We start from the raw sequence: 17,053 nt of genomic DNA, 5'->3' as shown, positions 1-17,053 counted from the left end.
TGCTGGTGGGAAGGACTAGAGGGGCTGCTGATGGGAAGGACTAGACGGGCTGCTGGTGGGAAGGACTAGAGGGGCTGCTGGTGGGAAGGACTAGACGGGCTGCTGGTGGGAAGGATTAGAGGGGCTGCTGGTGGGAAGGACTAGAGGGGCTGCTGGTGGGAAGGACTAGAGGGGCTGCTGGTGGGAAGGGGCCTAACCAAGGACTAGAGGGGCTGCTGGTGGGAAGGGGCCTAACCAAGGACTAGAGGGGCTGCTGGTGGGAAGGACTAGAGGGGCTGATGGTGGGAAGGACTAGAGGGGCTGCTGGTGGGAAGGACTAGAGGGGCTGCTGGTGGGAAGGATTAGAGGGGCTGCTGGTGGGAAGGACTACAGGGGCTGCTGGTGGGAAGGGGCCTAACCAAAGACTAGAGGGGCTGCTGGTGGGAAGGGGCCTAACCAAGGACTAGAGGGGCTGCTGGTGGGAAGGACTAGAGGGGCTGCTGGTGGGAAGGACTAGAGGGGCTGCTGGTGGGAAGGACTAGAGGGGCTGCTGGTGGGAAGGACTAGAGGGGCTGCTGGTGGGAAGGGGCCTAACCAAGGACTAGAGGGGCTGCTGGTGGGAAGGACTAGAGGGGCTGCTGGTGGGAAGGGGCCTAACCAAGGACTAGAGGGGCTGCTGGTGGGAAGGTGCCTAACCAAGGACTAGAGGGGCTGCTCGTGGGAAGGACTACAGGGGCTGCTGGTGGGAAGGGGCCTAACCAAGGACTAGAGGGGCTGCTGGTGGGAAGGGGCCTAACCAAGGACTAGAGGGGCTGCTGGTGGGAAGGACTAGAGGGGCTGATGGTGGGAAGGACTAGAGGGGCTGCTGGTGGGAAGGACTAGAGGGGCTGCTGGTGGGAAGGACTAGAGGGGCTGCTGGTGGGAATGATATTATACAGTAACTAGCAGTGAAAGTCTACATCTGCACATTTTGCTGCTTTAATATTTAAATCTATGTGATTAAATTAGATGTTGTCAAAACGTCTCCACAACCTAGTCCACATTTTGAAATAGAAATAAAAAGTAGAAATCCGATTTATACTTTTTTCTAAACTTTCACGAGCAAATGGATCTCCGACTGTATTTGGACTCCCGGCGACCATCTATGTTGTAATCTACATCTCACTGGTTTTTCTGTGAATCTGCATTGAAAGTTTTAGTGTAACTTTGTGGAAGCTGTAAAACAATAACAATGGAGATTCTCTGGGAAAGCGGAGAGATCGCTCTAAAAATAATGGGGAAAAGTCCCTTCACACTTCCTGGTCCCCTTCCTGTCCCAAGCCAAGTCCCTTCACACTTCCTGGTCCCCTTCCTGTCCCAAGCCAAGTCCCTTCACGCTGTCTGGTCCCCTTCCTGTCTCAAGCCAATTCCCTTCACGCTGTCCGGTCCCCTTCCTGTCCCAAGCCAAGTCCCTTCACACTTCCTGGTCCCCTTCCTGTCCCAAGCCAAGTCCCTTCACGCTGCCTGGTCCCCTTCCTGTCCCAAGCCAATTCCCTTCACACTTCCTGGTCCCCTTCCTGTCCCAAGCCAAGTCCCTTCACGCTGTCTGGTCCCCTTCCTGTCCCAAGCCAAGTCCCTTCACACTTCCTGGACCCCTTCCTGTCCCAAGCCAAGTCCCTTCACGCTGTCTGGTCCCCTTCCTGTCCCAAGCCAAATCCCTGTCCACACTGCCGGGTCCCCTTCCTTTCCCAAGCCAAGTCTCTCCACTCTCTGGTCCCCTTCCTGTCCCAAGCCAAGTCTCTCCACTGTCTGGTCCCCTTCCTGTCCCAAGCCAAGTCTCTCCACTGTCTGGTCCCCTTCCTGTCCCAAGCCAAGTCCCTTCGCACTGTCTGGTCCCCTTCCTGTCCCAAGCCAAGTCTCTCCACTGTCTGGTCCCCTTCCTGTCCCAAGCCAAGTCCCTTCACGCTGTCTGGTCCCCTTCCTGTCCCAAGCCAAGTCTCTCCACTGTCTGGTCCCCTTCCTGTCCCAAGCCAAGTCCCTTCATGCTGTCTGGTCCCCTTCCTGTCCCAAGCCAAGTCCCTTCACACTGTCTGGTCCCCTTCCTGTCCCAAGCCAAGTCTCTTCACTTCCTGGTCCCCTTCCTGTCCCAAGCCAAGTCCCTTCACACTGTCTGGTCCCCTTCCTGTCTCTAACCAAGTCCCTTCACGCTGCATAGTCCCCTTCCTGTCTCAAGCCAAGTCCCTTCACACTGCATAGTCCCCTTCCTGTCTCAAGCCAAGTCCCTTCACGCTGTCTGGTCCCCTTCCTGTCCCAAGCCAAGTCCCTTCACTTTCTGGTCCCCTTCCTGTCCCAAGCCAAGTCCCTTCACGCTGCCTGGTCCCCTTCCTGTCCCAAGCCAAGTCCCTTCACGCTGTCTGGTCCCCTTCCTGTCCCAAGCCATGTCCCTTCACACTGTCTGGTCCCCTTCCTGTCTCAAGCCAAGTCCCTTCACACTGCATAGTCCCCTTCCTGTCTCAAGCCAAGTCCCTTCACACTGCATAGTCCCCTTCCTGTCTCAAGCCAAGTCCCTTCACGCTGTCTGGTCCTCTTCCCTGCCTCAAGCCAAGTCCCTTCACACTGCATAGTCCCCTTCCTGTCCCAAGCCAAGTCCCTTCACACTGTCTGGTCCCCTTCCTGTCCCAAGCCAAGTCCCTTCACACTGCCTGGTCCCCTTCCTGTCCCAAGCCAAGTACTGTCACACTGTCTGGTCCCCTTCCTGTCCCAAGCCAAGTCCCTTCACACTGCATAGTCCCCTTCCTATCCCAAGCCAAGTCCCTTCACACTGTCTGGTCCCCTTCCTGTCTCAAGCCAAGTCCCTTCACACTGTCTGGTCCCCTTCCTGTCCCAAGCCAAGTCCCTTCACACTGTCTGGTCCCCTTCCTGTCTCAAGCCAAGTCCCTTCACACTGTCTGGTCCCCTTCCTGTCCCAAGCCAAGTCCCTTCACACTACCTGGTCCCCTTCCTGTCCCAAGCCAAGTACTGTCACACTGTCTGGTCCCCTTCCTGTCCCAAGCCAAGTCCCTTCACACTGTCTGGTCCTCTTACTCTCTCAGCCGCTTTTAAATAGTCAATACTGTAGAGTTTCCCCACACACAGATTTAGCCTAGTCCTGGACTAAAATGCATGCTGAATATAGACTCTCTTTCGAAAGTACATATTAGTCAAGCACTAGACTTGTTCCATGTCCGGGAACCCAACCTTAGATGTTTATTTATAATGACCTTTATTTTTAGACAGGGTGTCCGTCTGGCCACAAATTGCATTGTTCCTTAAAAAACTACAAATGTTTGTAAGTACAATTGGAACAGTACATATTTATACATAATACGTACAGTTTTCAGACCCCTTCCCCTTTTTCCACATTTTGTTACGTTACAGCCTTATACTAAAATGGATTACATTAATTTATTCCTCATAAATATACACACAATACCCCACAATGACTAAGCTAACATAGGTTTTTAGAAATGTTTGCAAATGTAAAACAAAATTAACAACAGAAATACCTTATTTACATAAGTATTCAGACCCTTTGCTATGAGACTCTAAATTGAGCTCAGGTGCATCCTGTTTCCATTGATCATCCTTGAGATGTTTCTACAACTTGATTGGAGTCCACCTGTGGTAAATTCAATTGATTGGACATGATTTGGAACGGCACACCTGTCTATATAAGGTCCCACAAATGACAGTGTATGCAAAAACCAAGCCATGAGGTCAAAGAAATTGTCTGTAGAGCTCTGAGACAGGATTGTATCGAGGCACAGATCTGGGGAAGGGTACCAAAACATTTCTGCAGCATTGAAGGTTCCCATGAACACAGTGGCGTCCATCATTCTTAAATCGAAGAAGTTTGCAAACACCAAGACTCTTCCTAGTGTTGTGGTTAAACTCAAATATACTAATTGATAAAAAACGTTCTTTTTTTTTCTCCATAAAATAGTAATGAAAAAAATCTTTGTCAATTATATCATAAATATGACTGGTGGAGTTATGTCACACATGTAGCTAACAAAAATGACAACCAACTAATTGCAGCATTACTGTAAAAATGGAAGAGGCAAGAGGAAGGGGGATGTTGTTTATAATGGGGGGTACAACCCTCCCAGCTCTGCAGATTCTCCTGCAACGAGACAGAATCATTAGATCATTTGTTTTGGTATTGTCCATATGTAGCTTGTTTTTGGTCACAGGTCCAGGAATGTCTGAGGAAGTGCAACATTTTACCTGGAGCTAACTCTTCAGATAGCACTGCTGGTTGATCTGAAAAGTCATAGTCGATCAAACAATAATATAATTATTTTAGCAAAACATTTTATCTTTAATTTTACAACTGTAGAAACTATGAGAATAGAAAGGTTCAGTTATTTTGTGAAACATCACAGCACAGGTGAAAAATATATGGCAAATAGAAATCAAACTGGATGGTGTTCAGAAATAGATGGGAGAGGTTGAGGAGGGAACAGGACCAAAAACAAACTAAATATAACGATTGTAAAACAGATTTTGTCTGTAAAATGAAAATAGTATGTAGAAGCTGGAAGTAGAACCCTAAGTGTTATTGTTTATTAGTTTACTCCAATTAGGGGAAAATAATAAAGGAAAATACATTTTAAAAAGATAGGTAGATATATATATATATATATATACACACACACACAGTACAAGACAAAAGTTTATACACACCTACTCTTTCCAGGGTTTTTCTTTATTTTTACTATTTTCTACATTGTAGAATAATAGTGAAAACATCAAAACTATGAAATAACACATATGGAATCATGTAGTAACCAAAAAAACGTTAAATATATTTCATTTATATTTTAGATTCTGTGAGGAGCTGTTGGGCTTAACACATCTAGAAGCACACACACACAGGGACAGGATATCCATGAGGACATCAAAGAGATGCTGACAAAAAGAGGGAGAGATCTGAAGTCAGGGGTCTCCATCAGCACAGATGGAGGTCCAGCCATGACAGGAAGAGGGAGGGGACTGGCTGCACGTTTTGAAAGAGGACCACCCGGACCTGACATCTTACCACTGCATCATCTATCAATCTGTCCTGTGTGTCAGTCTGGGAAAATAGCATTCTGAGGTCATGACAACGATGATGAAACTGATCAACTTTTTGAGAGCAACATCATCCCGACCACACCGCCTGCTACGAGGCTTTCTGACCGAGGCCAATACACCGCCTGCTACGAGGCTTTCTGACCGAGGCCAATACACCGCCTGCTACGAGGCTTTCTGACCGAGGCCAATACACCTCCTGCTACGAGGCTTTCTGACCGAGGCCAATGCACCGCCTGCTACGAGGCTTTCTGACCGAGGCCAATGCACCGCCTGCTACGAGGCTTTCTGACCGAGGCCAATGCACCACTTGCTACGAGGCTTTCTGACCGAGGCTAATGCACCGCCTGCTACGAGGCTTTCTGACCGAGGCCAATGCACCGCCTGCTACGAGGCTTTCTGACCGAGGCCAATGCTAGTTTTAATGACCTACTACTGTACAACAATGTCAGATGACTCAGCAAAGGCAGGGTTTTGGAACGCTTTTGGGACATTCAGGACAAAAGAGTCACAAGGCAACTCCAGTTTTCTGAGTTTTTGGAAGATGAGGAGAAGAGGGAAACAGTTGCAATTTTGACAGACATTACATCACATCTTAAATCAACTGAAAGTGAAGATGCAGGGACGGGACAGCACAGTGTGACAGACATTACATCACACCGTAACTGAAAGTGAAGCTGCAGGGACGGGACAGCAGTGATATGATAACAGCAGTCCAGGCTTTCCAGAAGAAATTGGAGCTTTTCAAGAATGATCTCCAGGGAGAACTTCTCCACTTCCCCAATCTTCTGGTGCAAACGCAGGGAGACAAAGATGTTCCCAACCGTGTAGATTTCATCCAGAAGCTGATGGATAACGTCAGGGCTCGCTTTGATGACTTCACTGTTGGACGAGAACTGCTGCTGCTCATCCAGAAACCCTTTTTTGGTCACAAAAAGAACGCATTTCCACTGCTCCAGAGTCCAATGGTGGCGAGCTTTACACCACTCCAGCCGATGCTTGGCATTGCGCATGGTGATCTTAAGCTTGTGTGAGGCTGCTCGGCCATGGAGACCTATTTCATGAAGCTCCTGACGAACAGAACTCGGTAGAGTGTTGCAACCGAGGACAGACGATATTTACGCACTACGCGCTTCAGCACTCGGCAGTTCCATTCTGTGAGCTTGTGTGGTCTACCACTTCGCGGCTTAGCCGTTGTTGCTCCTAGACATTGCCACTTCACAATAACAGCACTTAGATTTGACAGGGCAGCTCTAGCAGGGTAGAAATTTGACTGATTTGTTGGAAAGGTGGCATCCTATGACGGTGCCACGTTGAAAGTCATTGGGCTCTTCAGTAAGGCCATTCTACTGCCAATGTTTGTCCGTGGAGATTGCATGGTAGTGTGCTCGATTTTATACACCTGTCAGCAACGGGTGTGGCTGAAATAGCCGAATCCACTAATTTGAAGGGGTGTCCACATACTTTTGTTTATAAAGTATACACTATACAGATATACAAAAGTATGTGGACACACCTTCAAATCATAATTTCTCCTCAATGTGCAAAATTAACCAAGCCTCACAGTTGAAAGTAGGCCTTAAACCTTCATGTTTTAATTTTCAGTTTTATGTTTAGGACAGAGAGACGAACAGAGAGTTTGTTCGTCTCCTCAGCTTCTGTGGTCAAGAGGGCCATTTGTTGGATGCTAGAGGGACAGGACTGGCTGGACAAGAGGACAGGCTGGACAGGAGGACAGGCTGGACAGGAGGACAGGCTGGACAGGAGGACAAGAGGACAGGCTGGACAGGAGGACAGGCTGGACAGGAGGACAGGCTGGACAGGAGGACAGGCTGGACAAGAGGACAGGCTGGACAGGAGGACAAGAGGACAGGCTGGACAGGAGGACAGGCTGGACAGGAGGAGTCAACCTGGATGCTAGAGGGACAAGACTGGGTGGACAAGAGGACAGGCTGGACAAGAGGACTGGCTGGACAAGAGGACAGGACGTCAACCCTCACATAATCTATAATGTTACCGTAAAACTATGATTAAGCCTGTCATTCTGCTCTGAGCTGTATTAAAGTGTGTCGTCATGGCATGCGCTAATGAACGTGACCCAAAGGTCATTTCCTCATGATGTCATCAGCCATAATGTTGTCTGAAACATAATTAGACATGGATGTACCTCAACATACAGTAACATATAACATGGGCCTCATTCAGTAGTGACCTCAACATACAGTAACCTATAATATGGGCCTCATTCAGTAGTGACCTCAACATACAGTAACCTACAGCATGGGCCTCATTCAGTAGTGACCTCAACATACAGTAACCTATAAAAATGGGCCTCATTCAGTAGTGACCTCAACATACAGTAACCTATAGCACGGGCCTCATATTCAGTAGTGACCTCAACATACAGTAACCTATAGCATGGGCCTCATATTCAGTAGTGACCTCAACATACAGTAACCTATAGCACGGTCCTCATATTCAGTAGTGACCTCAACATACAGTAACCTATAATATGGGCCTCATATTCAGTAGTGACCTCAACATACAGTAACCTATAATATGGGCCTCATATTCAGTAGTGACCTCAACATACAGTAACCTATAGCATGGGCCTCATTCAGTAGTGACCTCAACATACAGTAACCTACAGCATGGGCCTCATTCAGTAGTGACCTCAACATACAGTAACCTATAAAATGGGCCTCATTCAGTAGTGACCTCAACATATAGAGGTTGCCTGTCACAAGAGAGAGGGAGAGGACAGGCTCTCACTCTGTGGGAGAGCGAGATGGAGAGAGAATCTACCAAAAAAACAATTAGGCAACAACAAATTCAATCCCTTTTAGACAATTTCCTGGATAAAACGTTCCACTGTAATAGTGAAGGTATAAACTTGGCAGTAGAAAACCTAAACAGTATATTTGACCTCTCAGCTTCCCTATCAAATCTAAACATTTCAAGCAGACAATCTAAGAAAATGAACAACAATGACAAATGGTTTGATGAAGAATGCGAAACATAAAAAGAGAGAAACCTGTCTAACAAAAAACCCAGAAACCCAGAAACCCTGAGTCTACGACGTCACTATGGTGAATCACTAAAACAATACAGAAACCCTGAGTCTACGACGTCACTATGGTGAATCACTAAAACAATACAGAAACCCTGAGTCTACGACGTCACTATGGTGAATCACTAAAACAATACAGAAACCCTGAGTCTACGACGTCACTATGGTGAATCACTAAAACAATACAGAAACCCTGAGTCTACGACGTCACTATGGTGAATCACTAAAACAATACAGAAACCCTGAGTCTACGACGTCACTATGGTGAATCACTAAAACAATACAGAAACCCTGAGTCTACGACGTCACTATGGTGAATCACTAAAACAATACAGAAACCCTGAGTCTACGACGTCACTATGGTGAATCACTAAAACAATACAGAAACCCTGAGTCTACGACGTCACTATGGTGAATCACTAAGACAATACAGAAACCCTGAGTCTACGACGTCACTATGGTGAATCACTAAAACAATACAGAAACCCTGAGTCTACGACGTCACTATGGTGAATCACTAAAACAATACAGAAACCCTGAGTCTACGACGTCACTATGGTGAATCACTAAAACAATACAGAAACCCTGAGTCTACGACGTCACTATGGTGAATCACTAAAACAATACAGAAACCCTGAGTCTACGACGTCACTATGGTGAATCACTAAAACAATACAGAAACCCTGAGTCTACGACGTCACTATGGTGAATCACTAAAACAATACAGAAACCCTGAGTCTACGACGTCACTATGGTGAATCACTAAAACAATACAGAAACCCTGAGTCTACGACGTCACTATGACGAATCACTAAAACAATACAGAAACCCTGAGTCTACGACGTCACTATGGCGAATCACTAAAACAATACAGAAACCCTGAGTCTACGACGTCACTATGGCGAATCACTAAAACAATACAGAAACCCTGAGTCTACGACGTCACTATGGCGAATCACTAAAACAATACAGAAACCCTGAGTCTACGACGTCACTATGGCGAATCACTAAAACAATACAGAAACCCTGAGTCTACGACGTCACTATGGCGAATCACTAAAACAATACAGAAACCCTGAGTCTACGACGTCACTATGGCGAATCACTAAAACAATACAGAAACCCTGAGTCTACGACGTCACTATGGCGAATCACTAAAACAATACAGAAACCCTGAGTCTACGACGTCACTATGGCGAATCACTAAAACAATACAGAAACCCTGAGTCTACGACGTCACTATGGCGAATCACTAAAACAATACAGAAACCCTGAGTCTACGACGTCACTATGGCGAATCACTAAAACAATACAGAAACCCTGAGTCTACGACGTCACTATGGCGAATCACTAAAACAATACAGAAACCCTGAGTCTACGACGTCACTATGGCGAATCACTAAAACAATACAGAAACCCTGAGTCTACGACGTCACTATGGCGAATCACTAAAACAATACAGAAACCCTGAGTCTACGACGTCACTATGGCGAATCACTAAAACAATACAGAAACCCTGAGTCTACGACGTCACTATGGCGAATCACTAAAACAATACAGAAACCCTGAGTCTACGACGTCACTATGGCGAATCACTAAAACAATACAGAAACCCTGAGTCTACGACGTCACTATGGCGAATCACTAAAACAATACAGAAACCCTGAGTCTACGACGTCACTATGGTGAATCACTAAAACAATACAGAAACCCTGAGTCTACGACGTCACTATGGTGAATCACTAAAACAATACAGAAACCCTGAGTCTACGACGTCACTATGGTGAATCACTAAAACAATACAGAAACCCTGAGTCTACGACGTCACTATGGTGAATCACTAAAACAATACAGAAACCCTGAGTCTACGACGTCACTATGGTGAATCACTAAAACAATACAGAAACCCTGAGTCTACGACGTCACTATGGTGAATCACTAAAACAATACAGAAACCCTGAGTCTACGACGTCACTATGGTGAATCACTAAAACAATACAGAAACCCTGAGTCTACGACGTCACTATGGTGAATCACTAAAACAATACAGAAACCCTGAGTCTACGACGTCACTATGGTGAATCACTAAAACAATACAGAAACCCTGAGTCTACGACGTCACTATGGTGAATCACTAAAACAATACAGAAACCCTGAGTCTACGACGTCACTATGGTGAATCACTAAAACAATACAGAAACCCTGAGTCTACGACGTCACTATGGTGAATCACTAAAACAATACAGAAACCCTGAGTCTACGACGTCACTATGGTGAATCACTAAAACAATACAGAAACCCTGAGTCTACGACGTCACTATGGTGAATCACTAAAACAATACAGAAACCCTGAGTCTACGACGTCACTATGGTGAATCACTAAAACAATACAGAAACCCTGAGTCTACGACGTCACTATGGTGAATCACTAAAACAATACAGAAACCCTGAGTCTACGACGTCACTATGGTGAATCACTAAAACAATACAGAAACCCTGAGTCTACGACGTCACTATGGTGAATCACTAAAACAATACAGAAACCCTGAGTCTACGACGTCACTATGGTGAATCACTAAAACAATACAGAAACCCTGAGTCTACGACGTCACTATGGCGAATCACTAAAACAATACAGAAACCCTGAGTCTACGACGTCACTATGGCGAATCACTAAAACAATACAGAAACCCTGAGTCTACGACGTCACTATGGCGAATCACTAAAACAATACAGAAACCCTGAGTCTACGACGTCACTATGGCGAATCACTAAAACAATACAGAAACCCTGAGTCTACGACGTCACTATGGCGAATCACTAAAACAATACAGAAACCCTGAGTCTACGACGTCACTATGGCGAATCACTAAAACAATACAGAAACCCTGAGTCTACGACGTCACTATGGCGAATCACTAAAACAATACAGAAACCCTGAGTCTACGACGTCACTATGGCGAATCACTAAAACAATACAGAAACCCTGAGTCTACGACGTCACTATGGCGAATCACTAAAACAATACAGAAACCCTGAGTCTACGACGTCACTATGGCGAATCACTAAAACAATACAGAAACCCTGAGTCTACGACGTCACTATGGCGAATCACTAAAACAATACAGAAACCCTGAGTCTACGACGTCACTATGGCGAATCACTAAAACAATACAGAAACCCTGAGTCTACGACGTCACTATGGCGAATCACTAAAACAATACAGAAACCCTGAGTCTACGACGTCACTATGGCGAATCACTAAAACAATACAGAAACCCTGAGTCTACGACGTCACTATGGCGAATCACTAAAACAATACAGAAACCCTGAGTCTACGACGTCACTATGGCGAATCACTAAAACAATACAGAAACCCTGAGTCTACGACGTCACTATGGCGAATCACTAAAACAATACAGAAACCCTGAGTCTACGACGTCACTATGGAGAATCACTAAAACAATACAGAAACCCTGAGTCTACGACGTCACTATGGAGAATCACTAAAACAATACAGAAACCCTGAGTCTACGACGTCACTATGGTGAATCACTAAAACAATACAGAAACCCTGAGTCTACGACGTCACTATGGTGAATCACTAAAACAATACAGAAACCCTGAGTCTACGACGTCACTATGGTGAATCACTAAAACAATACAGAAACCCTGAGTCTACGACGTCACTATGGTGAATCACTAAAACAATACAGAAACCCTGAGTCTACGACGTCACTATGGTGAATCACTAAAACAATACAGAAACCCTGAGTCTACGACGTCACTGTGGTGAATCACTAAAACAATACAGAAACCCTGAGTCTACGACGTCACTGTGGTGAATCACTAAAACAATACAGAAACCCTGAGTCTACGACGTCACTGTGGTGAATCACTAAAACAATACAGAAATACACAACGGAAAAAGAAGGAACAGCACGTCATAAATCAGCTCAATGTAATTGAAGAATCCATAGAATCTAACCACTTCTGGGAAAATTGTAAAACTCTAAACAAACAACACAAAGAATTATCTATTCAAAACGATACGTGTGGACAAATCACTTCTCCAATATAGAAACAAAGAACAAACAGCAAAAACATGTAAGCTCAGCAAAAAAAATAACTTCCCTTTTTCAGGACCCTGTCTTTCAAAGATAATTCGTAAAAATCCAAATAACTTCACAATTTGTAAAGGGTTTAAACACTGTTTCCCATGCTTGTTCAATGAACCATAAACAATTAATGATGATTCACCTGTGGAACGGTCGTTAAGACACTAACAGCTTACAGCCGGTAGGCAATGAAGGTCACAGTTATGAAAACTTAGGACACTAAAGATAACTTTCTACTGACTCTGAAAAACAACAAAAGAAAGATGCCCAGGATCCCTGCTCATCTGCGTGAACGTGCCTTGGGCATGCTGCAAGGAGGCATGAGGACAGCGGATGTGGCCAGGGCAATAAATTACAATGTCTGTACTGTGAGATGCATAAGACAGCGCTACAGGGAGACAGGACGGACAGCCGATCGTTCTCGCAGTGGCAGACCACGTGTAACAACATCTGCACAGGATCGGTACATCCGAACATCACACCTGCGGGACAGGTACAGGATGGCAACAACAACTGCCCGAGTTACACCAAGAACGCACAATCCCTCCATGAGTGCTCAGACTGTCCGCAATAGGCTGAGAGAGGCTGGACTGAGGGCTTGTAGGCCTGTTGTAAGGCAGGTCCTCACCAGACATCACCAGCAACAACATCGCCTATGGGCACAAACCCACCGTCGCTGGACCAGCAGGACTGGCAAAAAGTGCTCTTCTCTGACCTGTCGCGGTTTTGTCTCACCAGGGGTGATGGTCAAATTCGCGTTTATCGTTGAAGTAATGAGAGTCACACAGAGGCCTGTACTTTGGAGCGGGATCGATTTGGAGGTGGAGGGTCCGTCGTGGTCTGGGCGCTGTGTCACAGCATCAGCGGACTGAGCTTGTTGTCATCGCAGGCAATCTCAACGCTGTGCGTTACAGGGAAGTCATCCTCCTCCCTCATGTGGTACCCTTCCTGCAGGCTCATCCTGACATGACCCTCCAGCATGACAATGCCACCAGCCGTACTGCTCGTTCTGTGCGTGATTTCCTGCAAGGAATGTCAGTGTTCTGCCATGGCCAGCGAAGATCCCGGATCGGAATCCCATTGAGCACGTCTGGGACCTGTTGGATCGGAGGGTGAGGGCTAGGGCCATTCCCCCCAGAAATGTCTGGGAACTTGCAGGTGCCTTGGTGGAAGAGTGGGGTAACATCTCACAGCAAGAACTGGCAAATCTGGTGCAGTCCATGAGGAGGAGATGCACTGCAGTACTTAATGCAGCTGGTGGCCACACCAGATACTGACTGTTACTTTTGATTTTGACCCCTCCTTTGTTCAGGGACACATTATTCAATTTCTGTTAGTCACATGCCTTTGAAACTTCTTCACTTTATGTCTCAGTTGTTGAATCTTGTTATGTTCATACAAAGATTTACACGTGTTAATTTTGCTGAAAATAAACGCAGTTGACAGTGAGAAGACGTTTCTTTTTTTGATGAGTTTACATCAAATACAAACATTTGAATCATTTATTAAAGACCTACTGGATTCTCCAATTACATTGAATGAACTGCAGAACAAAATACAAACCCTCCAACCCAAAAAGGCCTGTGGTGTTGATGGTATCCTAAATTAAATGATAAAATATACAGGCCACAAATTGCAGTTGGCTATACTTAAACTCTTTAACATCATCCTCAGCTCTGGCATCTTCCCCAATATTTGGAACCAAGGACTGATCACCCCAATCCACAAAAGTGGAGACAAATCTGACCCCAATAACTACCGGGGGGAATTGCGTCAACAGCAACCTTGGGAAAAATCCTCTGCATTATCATTAACAGCAGACTCATACATTTCCTCAGCGAAAACAATGTACTGAGCAAATGTCAAATTGGCTTTTTACCAAATTACCATACGACAAACCACGTATTCACCCTGCACTCCCCAATTGACAAACAAAACAAAGGCAAAGTATTCTGATGCTTTGTTGATTTCATAAAAAAGCTTTCAACTCAATTTGGGCCTGCTACATAAATTGATGGAAAGTGGTGTTAGGGGAACAATATGCGACGTTATGAAACAAACAAAACAAGATGGAGGTTAAAATAGGCAGAAAACACACATTTCTTTCCACAGGGCCGTGGGGTGAGACAGGGATGCAGCTTAAGCCCAACCCTCTTCAACATACATATCAACGAATTGGCGAGGGCACAAGAACAGTCTTGAGCTCCCAGCCTCACCCTACTAGAATCTGAAGTCAAATGTCTACTAATGATCTGGTGCTTCTGTCCCCAACCAAGGAGGGCCTACAGCAGCACCTAGATCTTCTGCACAGATTCTGTCAGACCTGGTCCCTGACAGTAAATCTCAGTAAGACAAAAATAATGGTGTTCCAATAAAGGTCCAGTTGCCATGACCAAGAATACAAATTCCATCTAGACACCATTGCCCTAGGGCACACAAAAAACGGTACATACCTTGGCCTAAACATCAGCACCACAGGTAACTTCCACAAAGCTGTGAATGATCTGAGAGACAAGGCAAGAAGGGCCTTCTATGCCATCAAAAGGAACATAACATTTGACATACCAATTAGGATCTGGCTAAAAATACTTGAATCAGTCATAGAACCCATTGCCCTTTATGGTTGTGAGGTCTGGGGTCCGCTCACCAACCAAGAATTCACAAAATGGGACAAACACCAAATTGAGACTCTGCATGCAAAATTCTGCAAAAATGTCATCCGTGTACAACGTAGAACACCAAATAATGCATGCAGAGCAGAATTAGGCCGATAGCCGCTAATTATCAAAATCCAGAAAATAGCCGTTAAATTCTACAAACACCTAAAAGGAAGCGATTCCCAAACCTTCCATAACAAAGCCATTTCCTACAGAGATATGAACCTGGAGAATATCCCCTTAAGCAAGCTGGTCCTGGGGCTCTGTTCACAAACACAAACAGACCCCACAGAGCCCCAGGACATCAACACAACTAGAACCAACTAAGTCATGAGAAACAAAAAGATAATTACTTGACACATTTGAAAGAATTTACAAAAAAACAGAGCAAACTAGAATGCTATTTGGCCCTAAACAGAGAGTACACAGTGGCGGAATACCTGAACACTGTGACTGACCCAAACTTAAGGAAAGCTTTGACTATGTACAGACTCGGTGAGCATAGCCTTGCTATTGAGAAAGGCCGCCGTAAGCAGACCTGCCTCTCAAGAGAAGACAGGCTATGTGCACACTGCCCACAAAATGAGGTGGAAACTGAGCTGCACTTCCTAACCTCCTTCACATTGTATGACCATATTAGAGACATATTTCCCTCAGAATACACAGACCCACAAAGAACTCAAAAACAAATCCAATTTTGATAAACTCCCATATCTACTGGGTGAAATACCACAATGTGCCATTACAGCAGCAATATTTGTGACCTGTTGCCACAAGAAAAGGGCAACCAGTGAAGAACAAACACCATTGTAAATACATCCCATATTTATGTTTATTTATTTTCCCTTGTGTACTTTAACTATTTGCACATCATTACAACAATGTAAATAGACATAATATGACATTTGAAATGTCTTTATTCTGTTGGAACTTTTGTGAGTAACGTTTACTGTTAATTTTTATGTTTATTATCTATTTCACTTGCTTTGACAATGTTAACATATGGTTCCCATGACAATAAAGCCCTTAAATTGAGAGACGGAGAGAGAGGCTGAGGTAGAGAGGGGCTAGATATATTCACCATGCAGAGAGAGGGGTTGAGGGAGAGAGGGGGTTAACATGTTACATGCCAGAGAGAGGGGGTTAACGTGTTACCTGCCAGAGAGAGGGGGTTAACATGTTACCTGCCAGAGAGAGGGGGTTAACGTGTTACCTGCCAGAGAGAAGGGGTTAACGTGTTACCTGCCAGAGAGACGGGGTTAACGAGTTACCTGCCAGAGAGAGGGCGTTAACATGTTACCTGCCAGAGAGAGGTTAACGCGTTACCTGCCAGAGAGAGGGGGTTAACGTGTTACCTGCCAGAGAGAGGGGGTTTACATGTTACCTGCCAGAGAGACGGGGTTAACGTGTTACCTGCCAGAGAGAGGGGGTTAACATGTTACCTGCCAGAGAGAGGGGGTTAACATGTTACCTGCCAGAGAGAGGGGGTTAACGTGTTACCTGCCAGAGAGGGGGTTTACGTGTTACCTGCCAGAGAGAGGGGGTTAACGTGTTACCTGCCAGAGAGAGGGGGTTAACATGTTACCTGCCAGAGAGAGGGGGTTAACATGTTACCTGCCAGAGAGAGGGGGTTTACGTTACCTGCCATAGAGAGGGGGTTAATGTGTTACCTGCCAGAGAGAGGGGGTTAACATGTTACCTGCCAGAGAGAGGGGGTTTACATGTTACCTGCCAGAGAGAGGGGGTTTACATGTTACCTGCCAGAGAGAGGGGGTTTACATGTTACCTGCCATAGAGAGGGGGTTAACATGTTACCTGCCATAGAGAGGGGGTTTACATGTTACCTGCCAGAGAGAGGGGGTTTACATGTTACCTGCCAGAGAGATGGGGTTACCGTGTTACCTGCCAGAGAGAGGGGGTTATTGTGTTACCTGCCAGAGAGGGGGTTAACATGTTACCTGCCAGAGAGAGGGGGTTAATGTGTTACCTGCCATAGAGAGGGGGTTTACATGTTACCTGCCAGAGAGAGGGGGTTTATATGTTACCTGCCAGAGAGAGGGGGTTAACATGTTACCTGCCAGAGAGAGGGGGTTAACGTGTTACCTGCCAGAGAGAGGGGGTTTACATGTTACCTGCCA

The sequence above is a fragment of the Salvelinus alpinus genome, chromosome 17 (genome assembly GCF_045679555.1).
Source record: "Salvelinus alpinus chromosome 17, SLU_Salpinus.1, whole genome shotgun sequence".
Taxonomy (NCBI): Eukaryota; Metazoa; Chordata; class Actinopteri; order Salmoniformes; family Salmonidae; genus Salvelinus; species Salvelinus alpinus.
Note: the sequence above shows the minus strand (reverse complement) of the source record.